Source organism: Capsicum annuum, chromosome 3, assembly GCF_002878395.1.
Source record: "Capsicum annuum cultivar UCD-10X-F1 chromosome 3, UCD10Xv1.1, whole genome shotgun sequence".
Classification (NCBI taxonomy): domain Eukaryota; kingdom Viridiplantae; phylum Streptophyta; class Magnoliopsida; order Solanales; family Solanaceae; genus Capsicum; species Capsicum annuum.
The window spans coordinates 96,330,552-96,340,325 of NC_061113.1; the positions used below are offsets into that span (position 1 = coordinate 96,330,552).

A 9,774-nucleotide genomic window follows, 5' to 3' on the forward strand; every position below is an offset into this window, starting at 1 on the left:
TATGATAGCCAATTTTGATCTTTTTTGAACAAGTAGAATACCTTCTTTGTTACAACAACTTAACAACCCTTCATTGAGTTCTCAAGTAAGCCACAATTTAGCCAAGTTTCTCTTTGGACATATTATACATCATCTTAGGCAGAACACAAAATTTGAGGGTGGCTACATTAGAAAGACTGATGGTGCAAAAGATGTTGTAAGTGTTGTGAAAGTTTATGTTTTAAAAAAAATAGTGGTGCAAAAATAAAAACGTCCAGATTTTAATTGCCTAGAAGGCTGCAAAAGTATTTCGGAGAAGAATGTTACGGAATAAGTGATCGTAGATAAAGTTGTGTAATTGATCAAAGAGAAGCTAAGTCACTAAGCCCAAATCAACCTTTCCCGCATGTGAACCTTCATTTCATGCAAAGAAAGACCTGTAGTGATCTTAGCATAATTACTATATGAACCAATCAAAATGGTAAGGGCAATCTTAAGGTATTGTAAGTGCACAATTTGAATTTTTGTTCTGAGAGTAAGCGTTGTAGTGTGTGGTTACTATAAGTATAAATAAATATATGGAGTCAGAAACCTATTTCTTCTGTGTGAGGGCATGTGAATAGTTACGGAACTTGGTAAACATTTTATTGAATTCTCTAAGTTTAAGTAGTGTTTTATTTGTTTTAACTTTGAAGATGGTATGGAATCTTAATGTTGCTTTGTAAGAAAAGATCATACTCTCTTTCTTATGGGTACAAAATGAAGGAAGCAAAAGATACTCGTTACCTTTTTGTTGTAATTGTCTACATAATGTTGTACTAGTTGCTTGAAGACGAAGAGGTATTTTATTTTAAGGGTGTTGATATACTAGCATTGTGATAGGACATTTAAGTCTTTTAAATCGGAATAATTGTAAATTCTTAAGTAACTATTCTCCTTTTTTATTATATTTCATGTAATGTCACAGGAAAGTTGAGATGCATGAAAACCTTTGATTACTAATTTTAGAAGGATGAATTTTTGGTGAAGAAGATTAAGAAATTGAGTTTTGAAGATTTCAAGCGACGACTTGTCTGATATGTCGTTAGACATCTGATGGGTCATCACAGTAGGCTATCAACTATAGCCAGAATGTAAAGACTGAAGAAATAAAGTTGATGAATTGTCTAATCAATCATCAACTTATTGACGGGCCGTCAGAAAAAGTCGTCAACCGTAGGCAACAAATAAAGATTTGGAAGATCGATTGGTGACTTGGTTTGATAAGTCATCAACCATCAGATAAACAGTCAAAATGGTCCTCAGCTATGATACGCGTATTCTGGAATTTGAATTTCAAAAGATAAAGATTAGGAGTATAAATGGAAATTTCTTAGGTTTTCATTAGCATCTTGAACTTGTTCCAAATGATCATTTTTTATACTTTCTCTCTGAATTTTTGAATTGACATTTTGGGATTATTATTTTGGTTTTAGAATTCTATTGTGATTTGGAAGGAAGAACAATACTATATCTTCATCATTTGTAAGTTAACTACTTAGGAATTATGAAATCAAAATTCATTATTTCTTTCTACATCATAAAGAACTAATTCTCATAACCTGAGTTGTGGGATATATGAGTTTGGCCTTGTTAATTCATTAGTTGATTAAGATTCAAAAGACATAAGTAATTTCTTGATAATTATATTGTTGTACATATTTTTTATTAATTGCAAACAATATATTACACCTTACGATTGGTTTTCTTGAATTAAGAAATTCATTTAATAGGAAGTGAATTATCAATGGGCATTTGGAAATGTTAAATTTCTAGCTAATGATTAATGTCGTAAAAAGGTTAATTAACTGGAGATAAGATCAGGTTAAGTATAAGGATTTCCCAAGTTTGAGAAAATTAGGTAATCTAATATCTAAATAGGTTGAGACACATTTAGATAGAGTATTAATAATGATAATCTGTTTTTCCTACATGCAATGAGAATCTTAGGATACAATTAATGTACATCAAGTGTCAATACTCACAGTGAATGGTACATATGAATGATTATTAGCCTTCATCTATTTCTGCACAACGGTACATATGAATGATTATTAGCCTTCATCTAATAACTTGATACTCAAATGGTGATAGTTAACTGGGACCGGGGTATGTGTTAGGAATGCAACACTCTGAGACTCAATAGGTAAAGGGAGAAATCCTCCTGCTTATCCAAAATACTATAGGAGGTACATAACTTATCATTCCGCATACAATGTATTGAGTTGATTCAACAATGTACATAAACCTACAAGGTTGAGATTCTAGGGGGAACACAATCCTAGTGTATACTCAAGACTGATTTTTAACCAAGTTAATATTATTGTGTGTTTGAGACAGCTACATATAAATCCCCTCATTTACTTTCTTATTTTGCCCATAGAATATAATCATTGAGATCTATCAAACCATGTGATCCCTTAGGATTCGATCCTAACCTTAGTTGGGTTACTATATCTTGAAAATGACCGTATCATTATCTAAATAGAGGTGTTTCTTTGATGTCATCAATAAATTAGTGTCATTGTCGGGGAACACAGTGTTAAATTGGGGATTGAATTTAATGTAGTTCTTGGGTTTTTAGTATTTCTTTTTGTTCTTAGTTGGGCATACGCCGGTGTATGCCTAGCACATGGAGTAAGACAATCACTTACTCCTAATTAATCCAAATCCAGAGAGGATCCTATAAATACGTGGTAAGATGACTGAGTCAGAGAGAGGTGATAATCCTGAAGGGGTTTGTGATATTGTACCTCCTTTCGAGGGAGTACAAAATATTATTGATTGATAGAATGGTGAGATATTAGCTCAAACTAAAGTAGAAGGAGAGCAACGGAAAAACTTTAAAGGATAGGTTGGGATGCAAATCTAGCTGAATAGTAAAAAGCAGCAGACCACCGAACTACACTCAATGTGAATCAAGATAGAGCTAGGGGTGCCCGTGTTCAAGTTATCCCAGCATATCAATATGTTCAGCGATATATAGATGATGAGGAAGATCTAAGATATCTTGATCTAACAAAGAATAGATCCATAGTACCTTCTATTTTTCCCCCAGGCGTTAAATTTGACATCACTAGTACCATGATCTAACTTTAAAATTTTAATGGTTTTCTTACAAGATTGCCTACTGATGATGAAAATTTGAACCTTTAAAATTTCCTTGGGATTTGTAACTGGTATACTAATCCAAAGGTAAATCAGAAAGCACTTAGAGTAAGGCTTTTTCCCTTCCCACTTATAGGAGAAGCATCTTTATGGTTAGGGGAATTGCCAAGAGGCTATATCACGACTTAGAATGAGTTGTGCAGGCGATTCTTAAACAGTTTCTTTCCTCAATCAAGAATGTTGTAGCTTAAGGACAAGATATATAATTTTAGGCAGCTACAGTCATAGTGCATGTACGAGGCTTGGTTCAAGTTTAAGAATAAGCTGAACTTGGTGCCCAATCATCAGTATTGAAGGGAAAACCTTATCGAAGAAATTCTACAAAGTCCTGAACATCATCTCCAGAGCCTTGGTAGACACCATATCTTAAGGAGATTTTATGATACTATGTTATGAGAAAGCTTTAGAGATTTTATATCATATCTCACTCACTAATCGAGGGTGACAAACTCATGAGGCTAAGAGATGATATGGTACTTATGCTATAGGTGCTTCCTATAACTAAAGATCAGTTGATATACAGTAGCATGAGAAATTGCATTGGTAAGGATGATTTAGGGGTGCTATCAAAGAAGTTTGTAGAAACAAATTCTGAGCGTAGGGGTCAGCTTCCAATGTATATGAATCTAAATTGGAAGAGGAAATTAATTATTTGGATTGTCAGATGGTGGGTTTCTGAGCCTAGTGGCAAGGGAACCAAGGCCAGAACTATTATGATAGGTACCGAGACCATAGAATAGAGTGAGATAGTGACTAGAAGAAGAAGGATGACTACAGAAAGGAGAGAGATAAATACATTCCACCTGTTAGACGTGATACTGAATCTAGAATGGAGGGGATGGTAGCTAAATTTGTGAAGGGTCAGGAAAATCAGGAGACCATCCTTAAGGAAATTAAGGATGATATTTTATGATTGACATAAAAGGTTGAGCCTTATACCACTCCCATCAAGCAGCTGAAGCACGAGTTTAGGCAGATGTCAGCAACTCTAAACATGAGACAGCTAGGTACCCTTCCGAGCAACACTGTGCAAAATCTAAAAAATAATGGTCACGTACTTGCTAATACCACGAGGAGTGGTATCACTACTATGGATCCCCCACTACCTGCTATAGAATTATTTGATAATGAGACACATGCTGCTAAGTTTGACAAGGTGACAACAGAAAGAGATGCAGTTGCTAAAGACAGGGGTAAAGATCAAGTTGTTTGAACCAGTTGTAAGATAGATTTTGAGACTACCCCTACCTTTTCCTCAGTGACCAATGTATAAGAAAGAGAATGGTAAGTTTAAATAATTTATTGAGATGTTGAAATAGTTGAGCCTGAAATACCTCTTCTTGAGGCACTAGAGAAGATGCCTGGATACGATAGGTTCATGAAATAGTTAGTCACAAGAAAGAAAGAAGTAACTCTTGAGGTTATTGAGGGAATGCACCATTGTAATGCAGTTGAATAGGTCATTCGCGCAAAAAAGGGGTGACCTCAAGGCATTCACTATACCATGCATTATTGGGTCATTCAGATTCACCCGATCTTTGTCTGATTTAGGGGCCAACATTAATTTAATATTGCTGGCAATCTTCAAGCAACTAGGCTTAAACCCTACAGAACTGATTTTGATGCGCCTATTGATGATTGACTCCATAGTGATGAAGCCTGTGGGAATCTCATGTGATATGATCAGTAAGGTGGAAAAATTCATTTACCCAATTGACTTTATTATTGGACTGTGAGGTTGACATTAAGATACCCATTATTTAGGGAAGACCATTCATAGCCACAAGTAGAGCTATGGTTGACATGGAGAAGGGTAAGCTAAGAGGAGACGACATTCAACATTCAAAAGTGTATAAAGCATCCAACCAAAATGAGGGTAGTATTGGTGATTGATTGTACTGATAACCCTGGAGGATATTCTTATGGTTATCTTGATGAATTCCAAGTAGTCAAAGTACCTGCATCGTGCTCTGACGTTAATAGGGTTGGGTGTGGTAGAAAAAGAAAAGAAAAGAAAAGAAAAGAAAAGAGAAAGAAAAATTATGAAAAAAATAAAAAATAAAAAAATAAAAGGCCACACCTAACCTAAATGTACAATAAAAAAATAAAATAGAAAAATGAGGTTGAATAAAAAGCAATTGGCTTGTTAGTGAGAACCCAAAAGTTAGTGTAATGCTAATGAGGTGTAGTCAGATTAAATGTCCATGAATATCGTACCAGCCCCAAGCCTACATCACAAGTCGAGAAAAGTCCTATAGTGATCCTGACATAACTATTTGAATCCTAAGGTAAAGAAAATAAGGACAAGCCTATGGTATTTGACATGCATTAATTGGGACTTATTTTTTTAGTATGAGTGTCTCTTGACCGTATCTGTATTGACATGTATGATTTCATATGAGTGAGTGGAAGATTCTTGTTGTAAAGGCACTTGAGTAATATTGCTAGCTATATTCTTATTTTGGGTAGTGTAATTTTAAATATGAGCTGTTGTCAGCTTCTAATGTAGTTTTCATATCTTGATTCCGTTATGTCGAATTATTTTTCTTCATATTCATACAAGGTATATTTTGAAAAAGAGATGTATGAGGGGATGTTGTGCTTTGAACTTAATGTGATGACCGTCTGCCTTGAATACCTCAGATTCCCCTAGTTAAGGATCATTTTTGTTTATTGTATTTTTGTTTCTTAAGGACATGGAAACATTCTAAGTTAAGGGTATTTATGTTCTATGGATATATAGCACTTTCTATGCTTAAAATGAGGAAAATATGCAAGTTATGGAGGGCTTTTCGTTAGATTTGATATGTTTTGTGTATGTTTTGCAAAAATCTATGATTTGGATGATTGTTTATGAAAATGGTGAAAAGGGTGTTTATTATTACTTTTGGAACGATTATGGATGATTAGGATGAGTTCTAGCTTGATCGTGATTAACGCATGTTCGAGAGTCGAAGAAGAGCTGAAAAACTAACTCTTGGCACCTACCAAGTCAACATATGGCTGCAAGTAGGACCTACACCGTATATACGCAAAGCAGGTTCTAGAAAGTGAAAATATCGAGAGCTAAACATTATAAGATTTTTTCTCCTACTACTTGCACCCACTACCTGTACCCTGTGCCTTGGACGCAGGTAGTTGATCTAAAGTGGTTTTGGGCACTTTAGTGTTGCTATCATAGCATATTTAGCCTTGTTTTGAGGGAAACTTGTGTGCTTAATGTCTATATAATGATATAATTGAGCATCTAAGTCTTTAAGTGTGAGATTATAATTTTATGAAGTCTTTCAAACAAGTTTGTACTTAAATTGGTCACTTACAGTTCAAATGAGAAAACTAGTGTTACTAACTTGAGCTAGGTGTTGCTCTAGTCTATCACAATGGATTCTTATGTATTGAATGAGTTGCTAATAGTTTTTTTATGTATTTAAGTGTGGAAAAACTTGTTTATAGTTTTCAAAGTGTAACTGAAATAAGAAAAGATTCAAAGCAATAAGTTGAAGATTTATAGGACAACACTAGTTCTTAGCTTGAATTTCCAGTTCACTGTTCTTGATGTTGCGTTATTTTAAGCTCTAATTCATGGTGTTTTATGAATTAAGATGCTTGGTGATTTGATTATTATGACATATGGACATTTAAAAATCTATAAATAAAGTCAAAATGACCCCACAAGCATGGGGTTTGAAGAAAAAATGCATGAGGCAATTAAGAAGGAAAATTGCACTTTCCAGCGTGCCTACGCGATTGGATCCGATGCTCCTCTTTATTCCTCAGAATAAGCAACCCTGTGCACCAATATATCCCTCACATCAAGTCACATTTCAAGGACCTCTCTCCCATGGAATAAACAATGGGGAACACTACTTAAACCCACACCGGCTAAAATTCTCCTACTATTAATAGGGCACTTGTACACTTTTCATTCCTTGGATGATTTAGAGCATTGGAGAGGGGATTATACACACTTTCATTAGTTTTTATTTCTACTATTATTGAATTATATTATGATTATGTCCATTAGTGGCTAAACGCGCCCTTACCAGGGTTAAGGCTGAGAACATGTTTACTTTCACTTCGAATTGAGGTTGTTTGGAATGATTATTAATTTGATTGTTTGTTTATACTTTTTTTAACTTTTTTATGGATTATCAACTCTTATAATATATATTGTCGACCTTGAGAACTCAGTAGGGGGAATAAGAAGATATATATGGGGATGAATTATGTAAGGTTCTTATTCTTTTATGAAATATGGAATTTTAATTAGCAACTAGGATAGGTATATACCTAGAATCCTTGCTCGGTTCACATGTAGGATGATATCTTAATGCATATAAATGGATTATTGCATCCCCGCTCAATGATGTAATAGTAATTTCCAAGTTGGATAGAAGGTTAGAGGTCGGGAGACCATGATAATACGATAAACCCTACGAATCAAGAACTAAGATAAGTAATCTAATGAATGAATTTTAATAGAATAGTATGATTGTTCGTAGTACTTTAAACTCAGGCTTTCATATATTGATTGTCCAAAGTTCTTACTTTTATGTATTATTTTAGTTTACTTTAAATTATAAACTTTCAAAACTCTTTTGGTTACGATTGCACTAATCCAATTTCAAAGTGATCTAGAATAGGATAGTTGTTAACAAAAGTCTTTGAGGGATCATTATTCGGCTTTTTTTAAGGCCACTATATTAATTGGTAAGACCACGTACACTTGCATGTGTGCTCAGGCATAACAAGTTTGTAGCGCCGTTGCCAGGGACTTATAAATTGGCAAAAAATTTTGTTTTACTTTTACTTTTTAGATTTCTTTGGTGCTTTACACTTGGTCTTGGTATTGAGTTTGCAGGAAATAGGTTTATAGACTAGTAAGAAAGCAAGGGATAGGGAATTGGTTGAACCAAGCCCCAAGCCCTAGCAGTGCTTTCTTCAATTAAGCAGAGAAGTATTCTTTCTCCCCCATATTTCATAAATTTAAAAGGAACAAGACAATCCTGCTCTAATGGTTGAAGATCAACCAGCCAGCAGGATAGTTCATGAAGTGGCAATCCCACTTTCGACAAATTTGACCTCCCATTTTTAGAAACTGATTATTAAAGGTAACTTTGAACTGAAATAGAACATGGTGGAACTTTTTATCAGCATTAGACAGCTTATGGGGCTTTCACATAAAGATCCACAAGTCCATCCGTGGAACTTTTTGGAGATCAGTGACACATTCATACCTACAGGTATGTCAACTGATTATCTTAGGCTGATACTATTCCCCTTTTTACTATTGGGGGAAGCAAAGAAGTGGTTGAACGCTTACCTAAAAAGTTCAATCATAAGCTGGGATGACTTAGTCCAGAATTTCCTCATCCGATTCTTTCCATCTGGCAAGACTACACAATAAGATTTTGTGCTTTAACCAGAAGCTAGAAGAGAATTTATATCATGAATGGGAGAGGTTCAAGGCCCTTCTTCGGGATTGTCCACATCATTAACAGTCCAATGAGGTACTAGGTCACACTTTGGTTGAGGCACTTTATCACAACATGAAAATTTTTTTAGATTCAGCTGTAGGTGGTCAAGTATTAGAATTGACATATGACGAGCTATATACCTTGTTGAACCAAATTGCACAAGGAAATCCTAAGTGGCATTCTCACTCAAGAAGTGCTACAAAGAAGGTTGTAAGTACGTCAGAAGTAGACCAATTTACTGCTATATCTTCTCAGATTGATGATTTACAAAATCAATTAAATACTCAGTTCAGCAATATGAAATTGGAAGTTACACAGCCTGCAGCGGCAGTTAATGCAACTCAGCAAACAAGTTCTCAGTGCTAGATTTGTGGCAAAAGTGGTCATTCTAGGGCTATGTATGTTGCAAATCCCGAGTCAGTTATGTTCGTGGGAAATGTTCAAAGGCTGAATTATGGGAAAGCCTAAAATCTAAAGTGGTAGACTCAGCCACCAAATTCATCATGGAACAACCAACAACAACAGTTTCAGCAGCAGTAGGTTCAAAGAAATTAGGCCACTAGCAATAAATTTTACCTACTCAAGCACAATTGTAAGTAGATATAAAGAGTCAGTGACAAGATATAAAGAGTCAGCAGGTGGCTACAAGGAACTTGGATATGCAAGTTGGGCAAATATACCAAGCATAAAATGTCAGGCCTCAAGGTGGATTGGCAAATAAAACTGAGAATCCTAAACAAGTAATGACAATCACTTTAAGGAGTGGTAAAGAGCTCAAAACTGAACCTCCAAAGGCTCCTAAGTAGGTAGATAACAAACCTGCTAAAAAATCAAGGAAGTCAGAGTACTCAAAAACAAAAGTTGTTGAACAGGTAAACGAGAGACCGCCACTACCCTTCCCATAGAGGAATATAAAATGAAGAAGGACACATGATTTAAAAAGTTCAATGACACGTTCAGAGAGCTTCACATTAACCTTCCTCTTTAAGATGTTTCACTAGGAATGCCCAAGTATGTTAAGTACTTGAAGGACATGGTCACTAACAAAGTCAGGCTGCAGGATGTTGAGTTAGTAGCACTCACTAAGGAGTGTCTTTTTGTGGTGTTGTAA

At 35.1% G+C, this 9,774-nt stretch overlaps 1 non-coding gene across 1 annotated transcript; it reads right to left on the reverse strand.

Annotated features, from left to right (window-relative positions):
- Positions 1-8,579: 8,579 nt before the first annotated feature.
- LOC124897441 lies at positions 8,580-8,686 on the reverse strand. Its single transcript, XR_007054160.1, has one exon. It is a non-coding gene; the product is annotated as a small nucleolar RNA R71 (small nucleolar RNA).
- Between the last annotated feature and the right edge of the window lie 1,088 nt (positions 8,687-9,774).